The sequence below is a fragment of the Eptesicus fuscus genome, chromosome 1 (genome assembly GCF_027574615.1).
Source record: "Eptesicus fuscus isolate TK198812 chromosome 1, DD_ASM_mEF_20220401, whole genome shotgun sequence".
Taxonomy (NCBI): Eukaryota; Metazoa; Chordata; class Mammalia; order Chiroptera; family Vespertilionidae; genus Eptesicus; species Eptesicus fuscus.
The window spans coordinates 27,916,267-27,942,380 of record NC_072473.1 but is presented as its reverse complement, the minus strand read 5'-3'; positions in this window follow the sequence as shown (position 1 = coordinate 27,942,380).

Genomic DNA, 26,114 nt, shown 5'->3' with positions numbered 1-26,114 from the left:
TGTTAATAAGCAAAAATATTTACATTCTCTATGTGGCCACTCAAATGTTTTTTTTTCACACAACCTTAGCTAACACTACTTCAAGTTGTCTGCCAGAAAGTTGTAAATTTCCCACATAAACAGAAAATTATAAAAAAGTTTAGAATTTCACTGACCTATATTTTCTAAAAGTTTTATTGATGTAGAATTGATTTAGAAAAATGCACATAATGCGTACAATTTGATAAGTTTGGACATATGCAAGCACCTCTAATACCACCACTTCAATCAAGATATTTCATCACAAGATTCCTTGTGTATTTATGTATTTGTTTGTTTATTTATTTATTTTTTATTTTTATTGATTTCAGAGAAGAAGGGAGAGGGACAGAGAGATAGAAACATCAATGATGAGAGAGAGAATCATTGATCAGCTGCCTCTTGCATGCCCCCCCCCCCCCCCACCACCACTGGGGACCAAGCCCGCAACCCTGGCATGTGCCCTGACTGGGAATTGAACCATGACCTCCTGGTCCATAGGTCAATGCCCACCACTGAGCCATGCCAGCCAGGCTCTTTCTTTCTTTTAAATAAGGATGTTAGAGAGTGGGAATTTTTGAGCACTACTGAGGCCGTGGACTATGCCCCAGATAGAATTGTCAGTCTTGACACCAGGCCAGGCCTTGAGATATGGTCTCATGGCCCCTTCCCAGCATGTAGCCTTCTTTCAGAGAACACTGTCAGCTTTCTGAAGAACAGGATGACCCTGTGAATAACATGGTCGTCATTGGCATGATCCTGACGTTGCTTGGGAAAAACTGTTTTGTCTTGGGTTACTTGTTCTGCAAAAACCGGATGTGGTTAATGTGCTTAAAAGCGGTCCTACACAAAGGGTCGCTGCTGCTCTCTGGTCTTCCTGCGTGGAGAATGGCAGAGCAGTCGCCGGGCCGTCCGGCCGCCCGGCTAATAAAGGCTCCCTAAATTTTAATTTGGTCTGGGCTCCAGTGATCATTCACTCGCATCCGCTCCACAACATTTGGAGGCCCCAGCGAGATAACCAGCCTTTGCCTGGTCCTGTGACCGGAGCCCACTGGGGTTCCTGGACTCTCCAACCCAGGGGGAGATCTCTGAGAGACGTTCCTCAGCCCCGGGGCTGGTAGAGGTCGGAAACACCGCCTGCTAAATTTCCTGATTGACTCTGATTGGAGCCACCTGGAACTGGTTCTTACCGGTAAGAAACTTATTTCTGGTTCTGTTCTGTGGGCGCCCATCTGGGGTCTCTGGAAGGCTGGACGCAGCACAACTTCCGAGACCAGATCCCAGTGCACGATGGTGCCCGGCGATCCTGTTTGGTTGTCATTTTCTTTGTTATTCTGTGTTATTGTGGTCTTAATTGTCTCTATCATTAGAATGGGTCAGTCTGCTTCATGTTCTTCTGTCTGTACTCCCCTGCAATGTTTTTTGAAAAAAATTCAGGAATTCAATCGGCGATCGGATGATTACAGAGCCTCCGTTAATGCTTTTGATTACAGAAATTTTGTGAGCGGGAATGGCCAACTTTCCCATATCCCAGTGAGTGGAAGGGGGAGCTTAATCACCTCCCCTAGGTCAAAAACTCAGACTGTCTGGTGTATAAATGTAAGTGTGAGAGTATTTGTTATCTCTTTCTGTTGTTTAATTTGTTTAAAGATAGGGCGGACCTGCTGTGACGGAATGCAAAAGTCTTTAGCAGCTGCTGAGACACCTTTTTCTCAGAGTCTTTTGTTCTCCGTCAGAGAGGGAATCAGCCCACTTAGCTAAGAAAAATTTCTGTCTATGTTAGTGTAAGTAAGGGTTTGAGTTTGCTCTGATCTGTAAATTTGCTGTATTAAATTGAAATTTTAAAGTCCTAGGGTTAATTTAAAGTTATAAAATTTGTGAAGGTTGTCACTCCAGAGAAGTTTAAACAAAGGCTTGTTGGGTTGAAATTTCTCTGGAGCAGGTGTAGAAAGGGTAGAGGCGGTAGAATTCACTGTCAGCCTGTTGAGATAGTGAAGCCCTAGGCTGGGGGACAGAGAATGTTTGGAGATATCAGAAGTGGTGAAGGTTGAGATCCTCTGGGACCTTGGAGTAAAGAAGGAAAATCTAGGAGGGAGAGCAGCTGTTCTTTAAGTGTAAAAAGCCTGGTTATACAGAATCTCAGACCGCTTGCCTTATTTCCCCTGCTAAGGACAGAGTAAATGGTTAATGCAGAAAAGGGGGGCATCGGCGGAGAGAGCAGGGAGAGATAGGTTTTTGTTGATTTTGCTGGGTACAACCAGCTCTGCTGGCGTCCTTGGTTTCTTACTTATCTGAACTCTGCTGGCAAAACACAGTGGATCTTCCTCTGCCCATTTTCTTCTCTTTAACCCTTCCAATACACATGAAGACTGAGCCTGGCAGGGTGGGGTTACTGGGTACTTCTTGGGTGGTAGTGGAATATTCAGCAAGGGAACTTTAAGATATAATATCTTTAATATTTAAGTTTTAAAAATCTCTGTCTCTCAAAAATAAATATTTTTACCAGCTCTTAGTTTTATCACAGAAGGTCTAAGAAATTCTGGCTGTTTAGTTTTTAGGATTCATTAAAGGATTGAGGTTTCAAAGAATAAGGAATACTGAGTAGAAGGTCTGAGGCATAGTTATGCATTTTTAAAGGACATAGAAAGAAGGTTTAAAGGCTAATTTAGAAGTGTCTGTTTCAATAGAAGGTTGTGTAGGTGTAAGAAGGAGAAGAGATATGTTGTAAAGAAATCAATTAATACAGGCCAGTAAGCCAGGAAGAGTAAATAATTTGCATTCTGCCTCCCTAAACAGAGGGTAAATAGCTTATGCCAAAGTACTTTGTGAGGGACTGATAAAAGAAATCTAACAGTTACTATTTTTTATAAGTTGAAAAGTCCGTAAAAAGGACTGGCAAGGAAAATTCTATCTTAAAGCAGGTCAGTATATTTTTCTCCTTATACAATTCCTCCGAAATTTGGCAATATTTAATAAATCATGGCAATACATTTCTTTGCATAAATTCAATAAAACCGGTTTCCAATAGTGGTTTTATTAATCAGAAACTTTGACTGGAGTATGTTTTAAAGAGCCCTGCCTGAACTCTAAAGACTTGAAGCCAATAAGAGTGCCATGGAGAAAGCCTGGTATCCTGCTTGGTAGCCCTGAAAATAGCTGGTGCTGGAGCATCAGGCCAAAACCCTACCATCACTGGCGGTTGGTCAGAGTAGAAGGGGAGCAATAAGGGCGCCTCTGCGTCGCGGGACCCTCAAGCACTCTGAGCCGCAATGAGTAGGAGGGCTACTGAGATGAGCCTTAAAGCTGAGATGAGCCTTAAAGCATGGGCCTGGCTAGAGCCACTACAGGTGAGGACTTCACCTAACTCAGCAGGTACTACAGGCAGGCCTGATGGCAGCTGGATGGCTTGGCTTCATGGCCCTATGGGGCATATTAAGATTTAATCATGAAATTCCAGCAAAGGTGGTCAGTTACCATTCTTGTTATGTTTATGCAAACAGTCAGGCCAAATTAAATACACTAGATAAATTAGTCTTGATTTGGCTCTTTTGATAAACATGGGGGTAATTTTGAGGAGAAAAATTCTATTTCAATAGAATTTATTAAAACTGAAAGGTTTTCTTTCCCTTCCACCAGACCATTTGTTACAGTTTATCTTTGCCAGGTCACAAGCCCACCTCCTTCTGTGCCCAGACCTCATTGTCCCTCTGACAGACAGCAAGGATCTCTTGGCTCTGAGAGAAACTTCTGACCCTCCTCAGCAGGAAGTAGCTAGAAGAGCCTAACGATGTCCATTTTCCCTAAAAGAATTCAGAGCCAGGATCCTTGAGGTAATATATTAGGCAGTTAGACAGATATGAGCAGAGCAAGGACAATGGGCCAATTACCAGATATAATTAAGTCTTTCCATCTCTACCTATGTGAGACAAGGGGACTCCCCAGAAGCAAGAGGGAATGAGGCTGCAGATGAAGCAGCCCAGGAGGCTGCCCCAAAAACCAGTGGGGCCTCTACAGATTCTAGTGACTCTTCCAAACCCTGACCTACCCACCTCACCAGCTTACATGAAAATCCAATCTAGAAAAGCTGAAATCCATAACCAATCTTTACTCATGTTCTTACAGGCTTTACACTCTACCCAGAAAGCAGTCCAGAAGCATGTATACCAACTTCTGATCCGGTCAATCCTTCCACCCTGGTGACTCTGACTAACTCCTACCTGGAAAGGACCACCCCCACGGCAGTCAAGGTCAACGGGATCCCAACGTGGCTTCATCACACCCAGCTTAAGACAGCCCAGGCAAAATAGAGAGTCCAGAACTCTTCGGACCCTCTAAAGATTAGTCCTGGCCCTCATTCTGGGCCCTTATCTTATAAACAGGCCCACTGACTTTATTCAGCAGAGAATTAATTCTATCAAGCTTATAGTCCTCATGGGTCAATATAATTCCCTCGCCAACAATGACCCAAAAGAGTCAACGATTTGACTCATGTACATAAAACCAGTGGGGAATGTTAGAGAGTGGGAATTTTTGAGCACTACTGAGGCCGTGGACTATGCCCCAGATAGAATTGTCAGTGCTGACACCAGGCCAGGCCTTGAGATATGGTCTCATGGCCCCTTCCCAGCATGTAGCCTTCTTTCAGAGAACACTGTCAGCTTTCTGAAGAACAGGATGACCCTGTGAATAACATGGTCGTCATTGGCATGATCCTGACGTTGCTTGGGAAAAACTGTTTTGTCTTGGGTTACTTGTTCTGCAAAAACCGGATGTGGTTAATGTGCTTAAAAGCGGTCCTACACAAAGGGTAGGATGATCACAGACTAGGGAATTTTTAATAAATCCAGAAATACACATATAAAACATATAGTATCACCCTAAAAGATAAATCAAGTCTCTAGGGGTAGAAAGCTTTTGTATAGTGATCTCTCTCTCTCTCTCTCTCTCTCTCTCTCTCTCTCACTGTTAATAGTCAAAAGTCCTTCTATTAATGAAAATAATCAGAGGACACAGTGTCAGAAACCTTAGTGCTCTTCCTGGTTGCTGTTTTGCTGTCACATATTGACAACATTATCACAATTTCTTTATCAGTCAGTTTCCAAACTAACAGGTTAGTGTCCTTATGGTTTCCTCTATAAACTACAATTAACTTGATTTTTTCTAGTTAACCATCTGTCTGAGGGGTGACTGTAACTGGTTATGGAAGAACAAGTAATATTCACTAATTTTCTAAATTGGATTGTGACACTAGGTGGCAGCCTTGCAACTCTGGTATTGCCTTTAGGAAGTATTTTCCAAATCTTATTCTATGAAGTGTCAGCCACATGAAGCCAATTTATAACCCACTTTAAGCCCTTATCCCAGCTGTGTCTAATTTGTTAATTCCAGGTGAATGCTTTCCAATTTACTTGCTCCTCCAGTCTGGCTCCAGGACAAAGGACAGGACACATCTGCCTATTTGGCCACTATTTGATCTTTGAGAATTCCAACTGAAGGGTGGTTTTTGAATGACAAAATAAATATATTACATTTTATTTTGAGTGGCTTTACCCTGCCAGAAGAGTAAAGAAAGTGTTCCTCTAACCTTCCCTGTTTGGCAAGGGTTTCTCCCATTTTCTTTCCTACTAGGTCAGTGAAAAAGAGAGATAACATTATAGGATCCCTGTGTTTCTGACATATTTTGTGAGTCTAAGTTCATGTGAAAATGTCTACTCATCTCGAGATAAAAGAAAATTAGAGAAGGAGCTCTAAGCTTCATCTTTAAAATAAAAATTAGTTTTTGATCAGAGTAGTCTACTGAATGCAAGAAGCTGTGGTTGGAGTTGTAAGTAGTAAGTGTTCAGTACAAATTTCTTCAGCGTGAAGTCTGTCCTCTCCTTCACACACTAAACCAGTTGTCCACCATTGCTCAAAGTGCTATCTCTCTGATCCTCATATCTATCAGTCCATCAAAACATCTCCTTTCTGTTTTGACTTGTGCCTTCCTAGCTTGGACTCCTGTATTAATGATGAAGTCCACATTTTTACCCCATGTTGATAATTCCCAGAGAAATACCACCGGGTACTCCTATAGTCAACAAAGTTAACATTATTGTTGCAACATGGCAGACTAAATCATGAGGAACAGTGTGATACTCCTATAAGAAGGAGATGGGGAATTATTCTGGGATTTGACTTATGTTCATTGATTTTGGGGAATCTCCATGGAAGTAAATATCTGTTCATGAGTGGATGTTGCAGAAAGCATGAATAAGTTAAGGACTGGGTCATGGACAGCTATATGCTTTAGGCTGTGGTCACACTGTGCACTTTGCAATGCATCGATGCTGCAGATAACCATCGTAGTATTTTCCATGAGTGGGTGCCACCGTGGGGTGTGTTATTTGCAAGACACAGGAGAAAAGGAGTGAGGTTAAAGTTGTCATTTGGGAATGAAGCAGTAATTACTTATAATAGCTGAAAGAGGGGGGCATTTGGTCATTTTTGTGGTTAGTTCTTATCTTGTTCAATCATAGTCACAGAGAATCCTTATCTGATGATAATATTCTGTAATTTTATCTTCAGCAGAGAGATATCATGGCCTAGTTAGAAACAGCCAGACTAAGTACTAGCTCTCATCTTTCAGGGCTCTTATTTTCTTTCTCACATGAAATCTTTCATGCTCTGAACTCCCAGGTCAGACATGCCAATTACCAAGCTTTTGCTGTCAACAGTTGATCTGAAGAAAATTATGATCATTTACTTTGACAACCCATTACAAATTAATGCTTTCTAACCCTAAGTAGCTCCTTCATTGCTCCTTCACAATAAAAATATGCAATTCTTGTTTAATTTATATTATAATGACCATGGAAGCCATTTCAAACTCCATGTACTCCTCAGGGCATAATTTAATCACAACATCTCCTACTCTTGATAAATGAATACATTTATAAAGTACTTGAAAGATTGAGACCATGTAATTATTAAACCCTTTCTATAAAACCCTTCCTCATTGCCTCTAAATGCCAGGGTGAATTCTAGTTCTTCTTTCTCTCTATATAAGAGGAGAATTTCTACATTCTTGTCAGATCTATTGGACCTTCTGATTCATGCCATCTAATAGTTTGTGTGACATTGTCCAATCAGTCATTTATTCTCAGTCTACCATCTTCTTTTTGTTCCTTCATTTTCATATACTTGTTATAGACTGAATGTTTTTGTCCACCCAAAATTCATTGGAGCCTAATGAAGCCTAACCTTCAGTGTGACTATTTGGAGATAGGGCCTTGGAGAAGTAATTAAAATGTAATGAGGTCAAAAGGTGGACCCTAATCGGAAAGGATTTGTGTCCTTATAGCAGGAAGAAGAAAAACCAGAGTGCTCTCTCTACACGATGGTAGGACACAGCATCAAGGCAGCCTTCTGTAAACTAGGAAGAGAGCTCTTACCAGAAAGCTAATCATGATGATACATTAGTTTCAAAATTCCAGCCTACAAAATGTGAGAAAATAAGTTTCTGCTGTTTAAGTCACTCAGTCTGTGGTAATTTTTATGACAGCCTGAACTGATTAATACATACTAAATATCAGATTCTCCTTATACACATATATGTTTGCCCTAACTAGAATTTCGCTAACCTATTTTTCCTTGTGCTTTCATTACTCAACAGACTTCATTTACTCTCCTTGCCTTCATTTATTTTCTTTGTTTAAAAAAATAAAAAAATCAGAAAATTACAGAGAATATAGAACACCTGTGTTTTTTTTTGACATTTTTTTTATTAAGGTATTATATGTGTACATATCTTACCATTGCCCCCCCACCCTACACCCATACATGCCCTCACCCCCCAGAGATTTGCGTCCATTGCTTATGCTTATATGCATGCATACAAGTCCTTCGTTTGATTTCTTATCTCCCCCACCTCTCCCTAACATTCCCCCTGTAATTTGAAAGCCTGTTTGATGCTTTACTGTCTCTGTATCTATCTTTTTGTTCATCAGTTTATAATGTTCTTTATTATCCATAAATGAGTGAAATCATGTGGTATTTTTCTTTCATTGACTGGCTTATTTCACTTTGCATAATGTTCTCCAATTCCATCCAGGTTGCTGCAAATGATGAGAATTCCTTCTTTTTTATGGCCGCATAGTATTCCATTGTGTAGATGTACCACAGTTTTCTGATCCAGTCATCTGCTGATGGGCACCTAGGCTGTTTCCAAATCTTAGCGATTGTAAATTGTGCTGCTATGAACATAGTGGTGCATATATCCTTTCTGATTGATGTTTCTAGTTTCTTTGGATATATTCCCAGGAGTGGAATTACTGGGTCAAATGGGAGTTCCATTTTCAGTTTTTTGAGGAAACTCCATACTGTTCTCCACATTGGCTGCACCAGTCTGCATTCCCACCAGCAGTGCACGAGGGTTCCTTTTTCTCCGCATCCTCGCCAACACTTGTCGTTTGTTGATTTGTTGATGATAGCCATTCTGACAGGTGTGAGATGATACCTCATTGTTGTTTTGATTTGCATCTTTCAGATAATAAGTGACTTTGAACATGTTTTCATGTGTCTCTTGGCCTTCCTTCTGTCTTCTTTTGAAAATATTCTGTTTAGGTCCATTGCCCATTTTTTTATTGGATCATTTATCTTCCTTTTATTAAGTTGCATAAGCTGTCTGTAGATGTTGGAGATTAAACCTTTATCAGTGATAGCATATGCAAATATGTTCTCCCATGCAGTGGGCTTTCTTGTTGTTTTGTTGATGGTTTCTTTTGCTGTAAAAAAGCTTTTTATTTTGATGTAGTCCCATTTGTTTATTTTCTCTTTAGCTTCCATTGCCCTAGGGGCAGTGTCAGTGAAGAAGTTCTTTTGGCATATGTCTGAGATTTTGCTGCCTGTGGATTCCTCTAGTATTTTTATGGTTTCCCATCTTATGTTTAAGTCCTGTATCCATTTTGAGTTTATTTTTGTGTATGGTGTAAGTTGGTGATCTAGTTTCATTTTTTTGCATGTATCTGTCCAATTTTCCCAACACCATTTATTGAAGAGACTGTCTTGACTCCATTGTATTTTCATGCCTCCTTTGTCAAATATTAATTGAGCATAGTGGTTTGGGTCGATATCTGGATTCTCTATTCTGTTCCATTGATCAATATGTCTGTTCTTGTGCCAGTACCAGGCTGTTTTGAGAACAGTGGCTTTGTAATACAGCTTGAAATCTGGTATTGAGATCCCTCCTACTTTATTCTTCTTTCTCAGGATTGCTGTGGCTATTCGGGGTCTTTTTTTATTCCAGATGAATTTTTTGAGAGTTCTTTCTAGGTCTGTGAAATATGCTGTTGGTATTTTGATGGGGAGTGCATTGAATCTGTAGATTGCTTTGTATAGTATGTACATTTTAATGATGTTGATTCTACCAATCCATGAACATGGTATGTTCTTCCATCTGTTTACGTCTTCCTCTATCTCTTTTTTCAGTGTCCTGTAGTTTTCTGCGTATAGGTCTTTTACCTCCTTAGTTAAGTTTATTCCTAGGTATCTTAATTTTTTTGGTGCGATGGTAAATGGGATTGCTTTTTTAGTCTTTCTTTCTGTAAGTTCACTATTGGTGTATAGAAATGCCATAGATTTCTTGGCGTTAATTTTGTATCCCACTACATTGCCGAATTCATTTATTAAGGCTATTAGTTTTTTGATGGAATCTTTTGGGTATTTTATGTACAATATCATGTCATCTGCAAATAAGGACAGCTTCACTTCTTCTTTTCCAATTTGGATGCCTCTTATTTCTTCTCTTGCCTAATTGCGATAGCTAATACTTCCAGTACTATGTCAAACATGAGTGGTGAGAGTGGGCATCCCTGTCTTGTTCCTGTTCTTAGGGGAAATGGTTTTAGTTTTTGCACATTGAGTATGATGTTTGCTGTGGGTTTATCACATATAGCTTTTATTATGTTGAGGTATGATCCTTGTATTCCCACCTTGTTGAGAGTTTTTATCAAGAACGGGTGTTGGATTTTGTCAAATGCTTTTTCTGCATCAATTGATATGATTATGTGATTTTTATCTCTTAATTTGTTTATGTGATGTATCACATTTATTGATTTGCGGATATTGTACCATCCTTGCATTCCTGGGATAAATCCTACTTGGTCCTGGTGTATGATCTTTCTGATGTATTGCTGGAGCCGATTTGCTAGAATTTTGTTGAGGATTTTGGCATCTATGTTCATGAGGGATATTGGTCTGTAATTCTCTTTCATTGTGTTGTCTTTATCTGGTTTTGGTATTAGGGTGATGCTGGCTTCGTAGAAGGAGCTTGGAAGTGTTCCTTACTCTTGAATTTTTTGGAATAGTCTGAGGAGGATAGGTTTTAGTTCTTCCTTGAATGTTTGGTAAAACTCTCCTGTGAAGCCGTCTGGCCCGGGGCTTTTGTTTGCCGGAAGCTTTTTGATGACTGCTTCAATTTTTTCCATAGTTACTGGCCTGTTGAGCTGTTTAGATTCTTCCTGATTGAGTTTTGGAAGGTTGTATTTTTCTAGGAATATGTCCATTTCCTCCAGGTTGTCCAGTTTGTTGGAATAGAGTTGTTGGTAGTATTATGTAACAATCCTTTGTATTTCGTTGGGGTCTGTTGTTATTTCACCTCTTACATTTCTGATTTTGTTTATTTGGGTCCTCTCTCTTTGCTTCTTGGTGAGCCTGGCTAGAGGTTCATCAATCTTGTTTATCTTTTCAAAGAACCAGCTCTTGGTTTTGTTGATCTTTTGTATTGTTTCTTTGGTCTCTATGTCGTTTATCTCCGATTTTATCTTTATTATTTCTTTCCTTCTGCTTACACTGGGCTTTTCTTGTTGCTCTCTCTTTCTAACTCTTTGAGTTGTTGGGATAGGTAATTTATTACCATTGTTTCTTGTTTTTTGCAGTAGGCTTGTAGAGCTATGAACTTCCCTCTCAATACTGCTTTCACTGTGTCCCATAGATTTTGAATTGTGTTTTCATTGTCATTTGTTGCCATGATGTTTTTTATTTCTTCCTTGATGTCTTTGGTAACCCAGTCATGGTTTAATAGCATGCTGTTTAGTCTCCATGTGTTTGATTTCTTTGGGTTGTTTTTATTGTAGTTGATTTCCAGTTTTATGGCACTGTGATCTGAGAAGATGCTTGATATGATTTCTATCTTCTTGAATTTGGAGAGACTTTGCCTATGTCCCAACATATGGTCTATCTTTCAAAATGACCCATGTCCACTTGAGAAGAATGTATATTCTGTGGCTTTGGGGTGAAATGTTCTGAAGATGTCAATTAATTCCATCTGGTCTAGTGAGTCATTTAGGATTGATGTTTCTTTGCTGATTTTTTGTTTAGAGCATTTGTCCAATGGTGATAGTGGGGTATTAAAGTCTCCTACTATGATTGTATTGCTGTCAATCTCTCCTTTGATATCTTCCAGGAGTTTTTTAATGTATCTTGATGCTCCTGTATTGGGTGGATATATGTTTACCAGAGTTATTTCTTCTTGTTGCATTTCTCCCTTTAGTATTATAAAGTGGCCTTCATTATCTCTTGTTATGTCCTTTACTTTGAGATCTAATTTGTCAGATATAAGTATTGCTACCCCAGATTTTTTTTCATTTCCATTTGCCTGGATAACCTTTTTCCATCCCTTTACTCTCAGTCTGTATGCGTCCTTTTTTTTGAGGTTGGTTTCCTGTAGACAGCAGATATATGGGTTTTGTTTTCTTATCCAATCTGTTACCCTGTGTCTTTTGATTGGGGCATTCAATCCATTTACATTTAAAGTTATTATTGATAGGTACTTATTTGTCGCCATTTTTATTCTATACCCCTGTGTTCCTTCTGTGCTTCCTATTTCTTTCTTTCTTTTTCTTTTTTTTTTTTTTTTACAGCAGACCCTTTAGCATTTCTTTCATTGCTGGTTTGGTGGTGATAAACTCCCTTAGTCCTTTTTTGTCTGTGAAGCTCCTGATTTCACCTTCAATTTTGATTGATAGCCTTGCTGGGTACATTATTCTTGGATTTAGACCCTTCCTTTGCATGACTTTGTATATTTCATTCCATTCCCTTCTGTCCTGATGAGTTTCTGTTGAGAAATCAGTTGCTAGTCTGTAGGGGGTTCCTTTGTATGTAACTGTCTGTCTCTCTCTGGCTGCTTTTAAGATTCTTATTTTGTCATTGGTGTTTGCCAACTTAATTATAATGTGCCTTGGCGTCGGTCTTTTGGGGTTCATTTTGCTTGGGACTCTGTGAGCTTCTTGGATTTGTGTGGGGGTTTTTCTTCCCTATATCAGGGAAGTTTTCTGTTATTATTTCTTCAAACAGGTTTTCTATTCCTTGCTCAGTTTCTTTTCCTTCTGGTAACCCTATTATCCTGATGTTGTTTTGTTTTGTGTTGTCCCGAAGTTCCCTTAGGCTCTCCTCATGCTTTCTAATTTTTGTTTCTAGAAGCTGTTGTAATTGGGTATTTTTTTCCATCTTGTCTTCTAGCTCACTTATGCAGTCCTCTGCTTCTTCTAGTCTACTCTTGATGCTTTCTATTGAGTTCTTTACAGCAGCGATGTCATTTTTCATTTCTTCTTCGTTCTTCTTCATTTCTTCTTGGTTCTTACTCATATTGTCGAATTTGTCTCCCATCCTTTTCAGCCACCTTATGACCATTTCTCTGAATTCTCTCTCTGATAGGTTGTTTGCCTCTAATTCGTTTACTTCCTTTTCTGGTGATGCCTGCTTTTCTTTTCTATGGGGGCTATTTCTTTGTCTCCCCATGGTCTCTCTTCTCCAGATGTCTGGTTATATAGATCTCTCTCTCTGGCGTTTATTTAAAGGTACAAAATACAACACAACCAGGCACAACACACAAGGCACTGAACAGAATTATATTCACGATATTAATAACCTCCAATAAAGGTAACCATCAGAGAAAGACAAATTAGGGAATAGGAGTGGAAGAGGGAGAGTAAAAAGAAAGAACAAAAAAAAAAAGGAGTGTGAATCTGAACTTGGAAAAAGAGCAGAAAAAAAAAGAAAAGAAAAAAAAGTAAGAGAGACAAGAACGATACTAAGAGAGAAAAGGGGAACAAACTATATATATGGGGAGTAAACTCCACTAGAACAACCACTATTCCCAGCAAATTCCAGCAACAGGAGCCTGGAGATTAATACAAACTGCAACACCAACTAATATCCAGTGAGGCAAGGGAAAACAAAAGTAAAAAACAAACAAAAACAAAGAAAACAAAAGAACCAATCAAACAAACAAAAAGAATAATCAAAACTATCTCATAAAAAAGCATAAAAATTCAATCTAATCAACATTCAAGCAAACAACAACAAAAGGCCAGAGAGAAAAATATTTTTTTAAGGTAGCGTAGAGAGAGGTTTGTATGGATTTGGAGCAGGGGGTTTGGAATTAGATATAAAAGTAGGGTGAAATTTTAGCAGAGGGTAAACTGAAAAAGTAGGGAAAATCTAAAGCCGAAAAGGGTTAAGATAAACAGGAGACCAAAAGGGGAAAGTTAGGAGGAGAGTGATGGCATAATGTTAGCTTTGAGATAGGGTAAAACGATTGTAAGGGAAAGATGCAAATAGAATGTAGGACACTAATCCCAAAATAAAAGAAAGAGAAAATCAAATGACATTTAAAAAAAAAGTAAAATAATAGTAATAATAATGCTGATTGAAAATAAAAATGTAATAATTAAAAAGGTGAAAATCGAGTGAGGAAAAAGAAAAAAATTTAGTTTCTTAAGTAAAAGATGCAAAAAATTAAAATAAAAAAATGAGAATAAAAAAATAAAAAAAAATGAAAAAAGAATTTAAAATTAAAAAATAGGAAGACTAAAATGTGCAGTAGCGGCTGTCATTCACTTCCTCTATTATTCTGTTTGGTATGCCTGTTTCCCAGTCTGGGCGGTATTTCAGTTCAGCTTCGTTCCACTGCTCCTCATTGTTGTAAGCCAGTCCTGCTTTTTAAGCCGGCCGTGTCTTAATTTCTCGTATTTATTTTTGATTACACCAGAGACAATTAGTGTTTCAGCCCCTGGGTGGCAGTGTTTCTGAATTGACTTCCGGGCCTCTCTAGCTTTTTTTTTTTTTTTTCCCTCTATGGCACTCACTACCGGTTTGTGGAGGTGTGCACCTCAGAGCTGCCTCTCTGATGGTCACACCCAGCTCTGCTCCCCAGGTTCTGAAAAAACAACTTTCTCCTGCAGTCTTTCAGGGTTTTTCCACCTGGGTTTTCCTATGTATTGGGCTTAGTAATCAGAGTCGGAAAGAGCCCAAGTGTGCGGACAGTGGGTCTGTGCGCCAGACTAAGGAGCCTGCACTCCTTTGAAAATTCTTAGTCTGACCCTCCTCGTCAGATTAAAATGAGTTGCTTTTAAGAGGTCACTTCTGTTAGCAGCTCAGAGGACCCCCTTCCACATTCATGGATCACGGCAGTTCCAACTGCCGCCGATTTTTCTAGGCACAGACCTCCTGGTTCCTGCAGGTCCTGCAGTTCGGGCGCTTCCCTCACCCACCGTGGGGATTAGAAACCACACCTTATTTCAGGCGAAATCTGACCTTTCCGTGGTGCAGTGAAGAGTTCCTTTGAATCTGAATGTTTGCGCTGATAGGGGACCAGTGTTCTGGTGCTCGCAGCTGTTCAGTGTTTGCAGTTGTCGCGGAAAGTCAGGTTTCCAATAAAATCCTCCTTTCCTTGAAAGATGGCGAGGCGCCCGGTGAGTCCGCAGCTCCGGGAGGGGACCCAGCCCCTGTGGGTGCTGCACGGTCAGGGGAACCCTGCCCAGCACTCCCCCGCCTTCTCCTGGAGTTTAGCTGTCCCTTGGCTTGCCAACATACACTCCCCCTGCAAACCTCTGCTGCTCCTACTCTCCGCCCCAAGACCAGACTCCAAACACGACTCTATTCACTCGCCATTTTTTTCAGACACCTGTGTTTTTTAACATCAGAAATTAATAATATCCATGCAATTTATGTTAAAGGTTTTTTAACAAAAATTTTACTACTGGAATTGCCACTCTGTTGTCTCATAGACACTGCCAGAATTATTGCCATGGCTAAAGGTTAATATAATGTAATAAATACCAATATCCATATAAATATAAAAGGCTAAGTGACCATCGCAACCGAACAGACAACCAAACAGACTGTGTGGGGTGACTAGGCCAGCAGGGGGGTTAGTGAGGGGTGACCAAATGACCAAGCAGCAGGCTGTGTGGGGCGACCAGGCCGGCAGGGGGGCAGTTTGGGGTGACTAGGCCTGCAGCAGGGGGCAGTGAGGTACGACCAAACGATAAAGCAGCAGGATGTGTGGGGCAACCAGGCCTGCAGGGGGTTAGTGTGTGGCGAACAAAGGACTGAGCAGCAGGCTGTGTGGGGCTACCAGGCCCTCAGGGGGGGGCAGTTGGGGGTGACCAGACTGGCAGGGGGGCAGGGAGGGGCAACCAAGCCAGCAGAGGGGGCAGTGAGGGGTGACCAGGCTGGTGGGTGGGCAGTTAGGGCCAACCAGGCCAGTGCGGGGGGGGGGGCAGTTAGGGGCGATCAGGCTGACAACCACCAGTCCATTTTCTGTTTCAATAAATTTAATTATTCTGGGTATTCAGATATATGGAATAATATATGATCTTTTCTTTCTCTGGCTTCTTTCAGTTAGCATAGTATTTCAGAAATTCGCCCATGTATCCATGTATCAGTACTTCATTCCTGCGTATGTATGTATCACAATTTATCTTCTCACCTGTTGATGGATGATTTCATTATAATGTGTCTCAGGTTATATCTGTTTGAGTTTATTCCAGTTGGAGTTTTTGAGCTTCTTGGATGGGTGGAGTCATGGCTTTCTTCAAATTCGAGAAGTTTTCAGCTCTTATTACTTTCTTCAATTGCTCTGCTATTTTTTCTTTTTTATCCATCTTAGACTCCCATTATAGGCATTGTGGCATTCTTGATGTATTTCCACAGGTCTCCTAGGCTCTGTTCATTTTTATTAATTCTGTTTCTTTTCTGTTCCTCGGAATGGATAATTTCATTGCTCTATCTTCAAGTTTGCTATATATATATATTTTTATATATATATTTTTTTCTTCTTCTTCTTCTTGTTCAGATGTGCTATTGAAACTCTCCAGTGAATTTTTCATTTTGGGTATTGTATTTTCAGCTCCAAAATGTGTGTTTAGTTCCTTTTCATCATTTCTGTCTCTTTACTGATATTCTCTGTTGGTTCACACACTGTTCTCCTGATTTCATTTAATTCTTATCCTTTAGCTCTTTGAGCATATTTAAGGCAGTTACTTAAAGTATTTGTCTAGTTAGTGCCATATCTGTGCCTCCTCAGGGACAGTTTTTGTCAACTTCTTTTCCCTGTGCATATGCCATACTTTCCAATTTCTTTGTATAATGTACTATTTAAAAAATTGAATATTTCATTATTTTTATATAGTAGCTCTAGAAATTAGATTCTCTGCCTTGGGTGGGTGGTGGGAGGGGGAGTAGGAATTGGCTGCTATTGATAGCTGTGGGCTGGAGCTATACATTTTTTAGTGACTTTTCCAAAGTAATTTTTCAAAGACTGAATTTTTTTTGTTATGTGTGACAACTTAAGTCTTTGTCCTATTATCTTAGTGGTTAGCTAGTAACATAACTGAGGTATCTTTAAATGCCTAGAGAAAAAACACCTCTCCTGGTCTTTGCATATTGGGTCTGAGTAGATATACTCTTTTAAATTAAGCTAGGCTGTCTACAACTCTGTCTCAGCCTGCACCTCCTGCTTGTAAAGAGGCCACAAATCAACCAGAGTTGCAAAATCTGGGATCCTCTCAGGTCTCCACTGAGCATGTGCCCTGATCTTGGCATGAGCTTAACACTCCAGCTTCCACAGTATATATGGTAGCCTTAAAAAGCACTATTCCCGCAGATATATACCCCTTAACTCCTTCCCAGACATTTTGGTCTGTCTGCTGTGCATTCTGTCTCTTACCCCTTGCTATAGGTTGTTACCAGTAGAGTATATCATTAAATGCTTTCAATATATGCTGCTACCCAGAAAGGCTCTCTCTAGACAAAGGTGGGAATGATTAATATCTTGCTCATTTAAGTGAGTCAATATTTCAGATAAGTGATTCTCTCATGGAAAAAAAGTTACATATTGAATGCTCTTTATAGAACTAAAATAATAATTTAGTCAACTGTTTAGAATTTTCTTTTAAAACATTTTTTACTCCCTTTATTGATTAAGGTATTACAAATGTGTGCTTATCCCCACATTGCCCCCCACCCACCAATCCTGCCTTCACCCTCAACCCCTGTTGTCTGCGTCCATTGGTTATGCTTATATGCATGTATACAAGTCCTTTGGTTGATCTCCCCCTCTTACCCCCACCCTCCCCTACCTTCCCTCTGAGGTTTGATCATCTGATCGATGCTTCTCTGTCTCTGGTCTGTTTTTATTTATCGGTTTATGTTGTTCATTATAATCCACCATTGAGTGAGATCATGTAATATTTATCTTTCTCTGACTGAATTACTTCACTTCCATAATGCTCTCCAGCTCCATCCATGCTGTTGCAAATGGTAGGAGTTCCTTCCTTTTTACAGCAGCATAGTATTCCATTGTGTAGATGTAGCATAGTTTTCCAATCCACTCATCTGCTGATGGGCATTTAGGCTGTTTCCAAATCTCAGCTATGGTGAATTGTGCTGCTGTGAGCATAAGGGTGCATATATCCTTTCTGATTGGTGTTTTTGGTTTCTTGGGATATATTCCTAGAAGTGGGATCACTGGGTCAAATGGGAGTTCCATTTTTAGTTTTTTCAGGAAACTCCATATTGTTCTCCACAGTGGCTACACCAGTCTGCATTCCCACCACCAGTGTACAAGGGTTCCTTTTTCTCCGCATTCTCACCAGCACTTGTCATTTGTTGATTTGTTGATGATAGCCATTCTGACAACTGTGAGATTGTACCTCATTGTTGTTTTGACTTGCATCTCTCGGATGATTAGTGATTTTGAGCATGTTTTCATAAGTCTCTTGGCCTTCCTTATGCCTTTTTTGAAAAGTATCTATTTAGGTCTGTTGCCCATTTTTTGATTTGGTTGTTATCTTTCTTTTGTTAAGTTGTATGAGTTCCCTGTAAAAGTTGGAGATTAAAATCTTGTCTGTGATAACATTGTCAAATATGTTCTCCCTTGTAGTGGGCTTTCTTGTTGTTTTCTTGATGTTTTATTTGCTGTACAAAAGCTTTTTATTTTGATGTAGTCTCATTTGTTTATTTTCTCTTTAGTTTCCATTGCCCTAGGAGCTGTATCAGTGAAGAAGTTGCTTCGGCATATGTCTCAGATTGTGTGGCCTTTGGATTCCTCTAATATTTTTATAGTTTCCCGTCTTAAATTTAAGTCCTTTATTCATTTTGAGTTTATTTTTGTGTATGGTGTAAGTTGGTGGTCTACTTTCATTTTTTTGCATATATATGTCCAATTTTCCCAACATAATTTACTGAAGAGACTGTCTTGACTGCATTGTATGTTCTTGCCTCCTTTGTCAAATATTAATTAAGCATAGTGGTTCAGGTCGATTTCTGGGTTCTCTATTCTATTCCATTGATCTATATGTCTGTTCTTATGCCAGTACCAGGCAGTTTTGAGAACAGTGGCTTTGTAATACAGCCTAATATTTGGTATTGAGATTCCTCCTACTTTGTTCTTCTTTCTCAGGATCGCTGCAGCTATTCGGGGTCTTTTTTTATTCCACATGAATTTTTGGAGATACCGTTCTAGGTCTGTGAAATATGCCATTGGTAATTATTTTAAGGGGGATTCCATTGAATCTGTAGATTGCTTTGGGAAGAATGGACATTTTAATGATGTTGATTCTACCAATCCATGAACACGGTAGATTCTTCCATCTGTTTATGTCTTCCTCTATCTCTTTTTTCAACATCCTGTAGTTTTCTGAGTGGAGGTCTTTTACCTCCTGAGTTCAGTTTATTCCTAGGTATCTTAATTTTTTTGGTGCAATAGTAAATGGGATTGTTTTTTAAATCTTTCTGTCAGTTCACTATTGGTGTATAAAAATGCCATAGATTTCTTGGCATTAATTTTGTATCCTGCTACATTGCCGAATTCATTTATTAAGTCTCATAATTTTTGATGGAGTCTTTAGGGTTTTCTATGTACAGTGTCATGTCATCTACGAATAAGTACAATTTTACTTTTCCTATTTGGATGCCTTTTATTTCTTCTTCTTGTCTGATGGCTATGGCTAGGACTTCCAGTACTATGATGAACAGGAGTTGTGAATGTGGGCATCCCTGTTTTGTTCCTGTTCTTAAGGGAAATGGTTTTAGTTTTTGCCCATTGAGTATGATGTTGGCTTTAGGTTTGTCATATAAGGCTTTTATTATGTTGAGGTATAATCTTCTATTCCCACATTGCTGAGCATTTTCGTCAAAAAAGCGTGTTAGACTTTGTCAAATGCCTTTTCTGCATCAATTGATATGATTATGTGATTTTTGTCTCTCAATTTGTTTATGTGATGTATCATGTTTATTGATTTGTGGATATTGTACCATCCTTGCATCCCCGGGATAAATCTTACTTGGTCATGGTGTAGGATCTTTCTAATGTAGTGCTGGATCCGGTTTGTTAGAATTTTGTTGAGCATTTTAGCATCTATGTTCATTAGGGATACTGACCTGTAATCCTCATACTTTGTGGTGTCTTTATCTGGTTTGGGGATTAGGGTAATACTGGCTTTAAAGAGAGGGCTTGGAAGTGTGCCTTACTCTTGAATTTTTTGGAATGGTCTGAGAAAGATTGGTTTTAGTTCTTTGAATGTTCGGTAAAACACCCCTATGAGGCCATCTGGTCCAGGGCTTTTGTTTGCTGGAAACTATTTGATTACTGTTTCAATTTCATCAGTAGTTATCAGCCTATTCAGGTTTTTTGAATCTTCCTGATTGAGTTTTGGAAGCTTGTATTTTTCTAGGAATGTGCCATTTCATCGAGGTTGTCCAGTTTGATTGAGTAGAGTTGTTCATAGTATTTTTTTACAATCCTTTATACATCAGTGGGGTCTGTTGTTACTTCTCCTCTTTCATTTATGATTTTGTTTATTTGGGTCCTCTCTCTTTGTTTCTTGGTGATCCAGGCTAGAATTTCATCAATCATTTTTATCCTTTCAAAGAACCAGCTCTTGGTTTCATTGATCTTTTGCATTTTTTTTTTTTTTGGTCTTTATGTCATTTATTTCTGCTCAGATATTTATTATCTCCTTACTTCTGGATACTGTGGGCTTTTCTTGTTGCTCTCTTTTGAACTCTTTGAGCTTTAGGGTTAGATAATTTATTACCATTGTTTCTTGTTTTTTGAGGTAGGCCTGTAGCGCTATGAACTTCCCTCTCAGGACTGCTTTCATTGTGTCCCATATTATTGGATTGTTGTGTTTCATTGTCATTTGTTTCTAGGAAGCTTTTTATTTCTTCTTTGATCTCTTTGGTAACCCAATCATTGTTTAATAGCATGCTATTTATCCTCTAGGTTTTTGATATTTGTATTGTTTTGATTATAGTTGATTTCTAGTTTTATGCCATTGTGATCTACAGCAATGCTTGTTATGATTTCTATCCTCTTGAATTTGAAAAGACTTTGCCTCTGTGTTAATATGTGGTCTATCTTTGCAAATGTCCTGTGTGCACTTGAGAAGAATGTATATTCTGTGGCTTTGGTGTGATATATTCTGAAGATGTCAATTAGATCCATCTGATCTAGTGAGTCATTTAGAATTGCTATTTCTTTGCTGATTATTTTGTTTAGAGTATTTATCCAGTGGTATAAGTGGGGTATTAAAGTGCCCTACTATGACTGTATTACTATCAATTTCCCCCTTGATATATTCCAGAAGTTGTTTTATGTACTTGGCTGCTCTTGTATTGGCTGCATATATATTTACCAGAGTTGTATCTTCTTGTTGAATTGCTCCCTATTGTATTATGTAGTTGCCTTCCTTATCTCTTGTTATGGCCTTTACTTTGAGGTCTATTTTTATCAGATATAAGATTTGCAACCGCAGCTTTTTTCTCATTTTAATTGCCTGAAAAATTTTTTTCCATCCCTTCATAATCAGTCTGTGTGAATACTTCGTTCTGATTTTGGTCTCTTGAAGACAGGAAGTATATGGATCGTGTTTTCTTATCCATTCAGCTACCCTATGTCTTTTAATTGGAACATTTGACCCATTTACATTTAATGTTATTATTGATAAATACTTGTTTGTCCTCCTTTTTATTCTTAATGTTTGTGTTTCTTATTGACTTTCTGTTTCTTCTTTTTACAGCAGTCCCTTTATTATTATTATTAATTTAATGAATCTTTATTGTTCAGATTATTACAATTTTTCTTTTTCCCCCCATAACTCCCTTCCACAGGGTTCCCACCTCACCCTCTGCCCTTACCTCCCCCCCACTGTCCTCATCCATAGGTTTACAATTTTTGTCCAGTCTCTTCCCGCACCCCCCACACCCCTTTCTCCCTGAGAATTATCAGTCCACTCCCTTTCTATGCCCCTGATTCTATTATATTCACCAGTTTATTCTGTTCAACAGATTTTTAATTCACTTGATTGTTAGATTCACTTGTTGATAGATATGTATTTGTTGTTCATAATTTGTATCTTTACCTTTTTCTTCTTCTTCCTCTTCTTGAAGAATACCTTTCAGCATTTCATATAATACTGGTTTGGTGGTGATGAACTCCTTTAGCTTTTTCTTATCTGTGAAGCGCTTTATCTGCCCTTCAATTCTGAATGATAACTTTACTGGGTAGAGTAATCTTGGTTGTAGGTTCTTGCTGTTCATCACTTTGAATATTTCTTGCCTCTCCCATCTGGCCTGCATAGTTTCTGTTGAGAAATCAGCTGACAATCATATGGGTGCTCCCTTGTAGGTAACTAACTGTTTTTCTCTTGCTGCTTTTAATATTCTCTCTTTGTCTTTTACTCTTGGCATTTTATTTATGACTAGAGGCCCGGTGCACAAAATTCGTGCACAGAGGGGGGGGTTGTCCCTCAGCCCAGCCTGCACCCTCTCCAATCTGGGACCCCTAGAGGGATGTCCGACTGCCCATTTAGGCCCGGTGGGATTGGGCCTAAACGGGCAGTTGGACATCCCTCTCACAATCCAGGACTGCTGGCTCCCAACCACTCGCCTGCCTGCCTTCCTGATTGCCACTAACCGCTTCTGCCTGCCAGCCTGATCACCCCCTAGCCACTCCCCTGCCAGCCTGATTGATGCCTAACTGCTCCCCTGCCAGCCTGTTTGCTCCTGCCATCCCCTTATAATTCTCATTGAGTTGTGTGTATTTGTCATTGAGTTCTGTATACTTGTCATCCAGCCATGTGAGCATCCTTATAATGATTACTCTGAATTCTTTCTCTGATATGTTGCTAGCCTCAATTTCATTTAACTCCTATTCTGGTGATTCCTCTTTTTCTTTCCTTTGGGGATTGCTTTTTTTGTCTCCCCATGTTTTGCTGTAATGTTTTAATTGTTTCTGTGTCCTAGATACAACTTCTTTGGTACCCAGTTTTTTTGGGGGATGGTGCTGCTGGTGTGATCTTTCAGGTCTCCTGTGGTTGTTAAACTAATGTAGCTCCCTACTTGAGCTATTTGTGTTTTCTTGATGTAGGCCAGCGAGCTTGAAAGGAACAACTGTGGTGTCCAGCAGTCAGCAGCCAGGGAGCGGGATGTCCCAATTTTTGCTGCCTTGTGTCCTCGGTTAAAATCACGCATGCTCAGTGGGGGCTCACAAATGCACCCAGGAGCCATTTGTTGGGGTGGTGGGGCTTAGGAGGCCTGTGCTCTGAAAAGGCATGACTGTGGTGTCCATATTTCTGTAGCTGTGGGGTGGGAAGACTCAGTTTTTGCTGCTGCTCCTGTGGTTGGATACATGCACACCTAATGTCAGCTCACAGGGGCACCTGCGGTGCTTTTGCCAGAGCAGTGCACTGACACACTCTGAAGGGCCCTGGCACTGAAGCCAAACGCTTGAGGTGTCTGTGTGCAGGTATCCAGGAAGAGGGAGTTCAGTATTTCTACTGCTGGGGCAGTGCACCCTTGTTTGTATAAGATCGCACCCAGCGGGGGCTCACAGTGGCTCCCTAGAGTGGCTTGTGGAGCGATGGACTCAGGAGTCCTGTGCACTGGAAGTGCGTGACTGTGGCAGTGCTTTTGCCAGCACAGAGCTCTGATGCACTCTGAGGGCCCTGGGACTGGAGTTGCGTTACCAAGGTGTCTGTGGGCAGGTATCCCTGATGAGTGAATTCAGAATTTCTACTGCCAGGGCAGTGCACCCCTGTTTGTATATGAGCACACCCAGTGGCGGCTCACAGTGGCTCCCAAGAGTGGCCTGTGGAGCAATGGGCTTAGAAGGCCTGCACGCTGGAAACGCTCAACTGTGTTGATGCTTTGACAATGCAAATCTCTAATGCTCTCTGAGGGGCCCTGGCACTGAAGTTGCACAGCTGAGGTGTCTGTGGGCAGTTATTCAGGAAGAGGGAATTCAGAATTTCTACTGCAGGGTAGTGTGCCCTTGTTTGTATAATATCGCACCCAGTTGGGAGTTCACAGCAGCATCCAAGAGCTGCCTGTGGAGTGTTGTGCCCAGGAGGCCTGTGCGCTGGAAATGCATGACTGTGGTGTCCGGAGGTCGGCTGCTGGGGAGAGGGGAAGTCACACTTATTGCTGTGGGAGCGGTGCACCTCTGGAGGTGGAGGTCCTAGGGTCTGCAGGTCTGCGGGTGGGGTAGCAGTATCTTGGCTTGAGTGGTTGCCAGGTCGCAGGCAGTGTCCAAGGCCTGTCTGGGTGGTAGTGTTGATGAGTTCCTAGAAGAGGCCACTCTCCCCTTCAAGATGGCGTGGGCTCCATGCCTGAGTCCCGCAGCCCAGGGAGTGGCCACAGTGGTGGTGGTTTCTCCCTGTCCAAGAGAGCCTGGTCTGCCAGCCCCTGCTCCTCCTGCCAGATTTAACTTTCCCCCACTCACTCACACACACACCACACACATCCACACACTCTCCTTTCACCCCCTCACTCATTTAGCCAGCCCCTGCTCCTCCTGCCAGATTTAACTTTCCCCCACTCACTCACACACACACCACACACATCCACACACTCTCCTTTCACCCCCTCACTCATTCATCCTCTCCCTCACCTCCATCCTGCCAGCTGCCATCTTCTGGTCCTCCTATTCTTAAAACATTTTTATATTAGGAGATAATACATGTGAGTTGGGTAATTTTCAATTATAGAATATATTCCACATGCCTCAATGTTTGGATGATGCAAAAAAAAACAAAACAAAACAAGAGATTTTAAATGTCTTCTTGATGATCGTCCTATTGTATATTACCAGTAATATTGGATATTACTAGTAAACTCAGAAGAATTGTCTCTTGGAGGGCCATCAAGTGGTAGAACAGGAAGTATCATGCCATGCCCCACCCTCAGAAACACTAATAAGACCATATTTGGGACAAAATATTTTAATGAAAACGTCAGAATACAGTTAAGAATTTATAACACCCCCAGAGGATCACAGAACCAAGAATAGCCACTTTGCAGGCCAAAAGGGAGTGGAATGATATATTCAAAGTGCCAAAAAAACTGCCAACCAGTAATACTATATCTGGCAAAACTGTCTGTCAGAAATAAAGGTGATAAACACTCTTACAAACAAAAAGTGAGAGAGGTCATCACTACTAGACCTACCTTAAAAGAAATACTAAAGAGTTATCGAAGTTAAAATGAAAGGACACTAAATAGCAACACAAAATCATATGAAAGTATTAAAGTTAAGGATAAAGCTGAATATATAAGCAAATACAAAATGCTAGAATACTGTAATGATAGTGTATAAATCACTTTTAATTTTAGTACAAAGGTTAAAAGATAAAACCATTAAGAATAAATATAATGGTGTCATAATATAAAAATAATATAAAAGGTAAAAGTAGTAAGAATAAATATAATGGTGACATCAACTGCACAAAGTGTGAGGGGAAGGAAGTAACAGGGTAGAGTTTCTGTATGTGATTGAAATTAACTTGCTATCAGGATACACCTTCATCTGAACTCACTAGGAAAAAAAGAGAAAAGACTCAAAATCAGAAATTAAAGAGCAGACATTGAAACTGTTACTACAGAAATACAAAAGATCATAAGATAATTATATGCAAACCAATTGGATAACCAAGAAGAAATGGATAAATATGTATATTTCTTTGTATATCAATTATACCTACATAAAGATGTTCAAAAATAACTCTCTGGCATACCTAAGAGCTTATGTAGCTAAAATAAAAAGAAAAGCAGTGGGAGTTTAGATAACTAAGTTATATATTCATAGATAAAGATTATTAAGTTACTTCTAAGAAAGATGCTGCTTAACCATAAATTCCTACTAAGTGGTGATCTTCTTTGATGTTGTTGAAATTTCATTCTGCCTTTCAGAGAACATTCCCAAGAATATGAGTTCCCATGCATCACTGGATCCTTGACACAAAGAATTGTTGCTAATTCTGCTGGCTAGAGCCCAGCTCCATTAGTAATATTTCTCTATTGAGCCATCATACCTAATAATAGACAAACATGTAAATTGACAATACCTCCGCTACGCCCACAGCCAATCAGAGTGAGTATGCAAATTAACCTGACAAAGATGGAGGTTAATTTGCATACATAGGCGCCCAGCAGCCTGGGTCCTGGGAACTTTGTCAGCACCCAGGTCACTCCAAGGTAGGCCCCCCGTGGGTCCTGAGCAACTTGAGAAGGGCCTGAGCCAGGGGGCTCCTGGGCAGGAGCAGAGCCGGGCAATCAGAGGGAGCTGGGGGTCCCCTGCCCAGGCCCCAAGCCCCGGCCACAGGCAGCTGGGGGGGTCCCCTGTCCAGGCTCCAAGCCCAGGCCAGAGGCTTGGGACCTGGGCAGGGGCAGAGCCAGGTGATGGGAGGGAGTTGGGGGTCCCCTGCCCAGGCCCTGAGGCTTTAGGCCTTGGCATGGGTGGAGCTGGCAATTGGAGGGACCTGGGGGTCCCCTGCCCA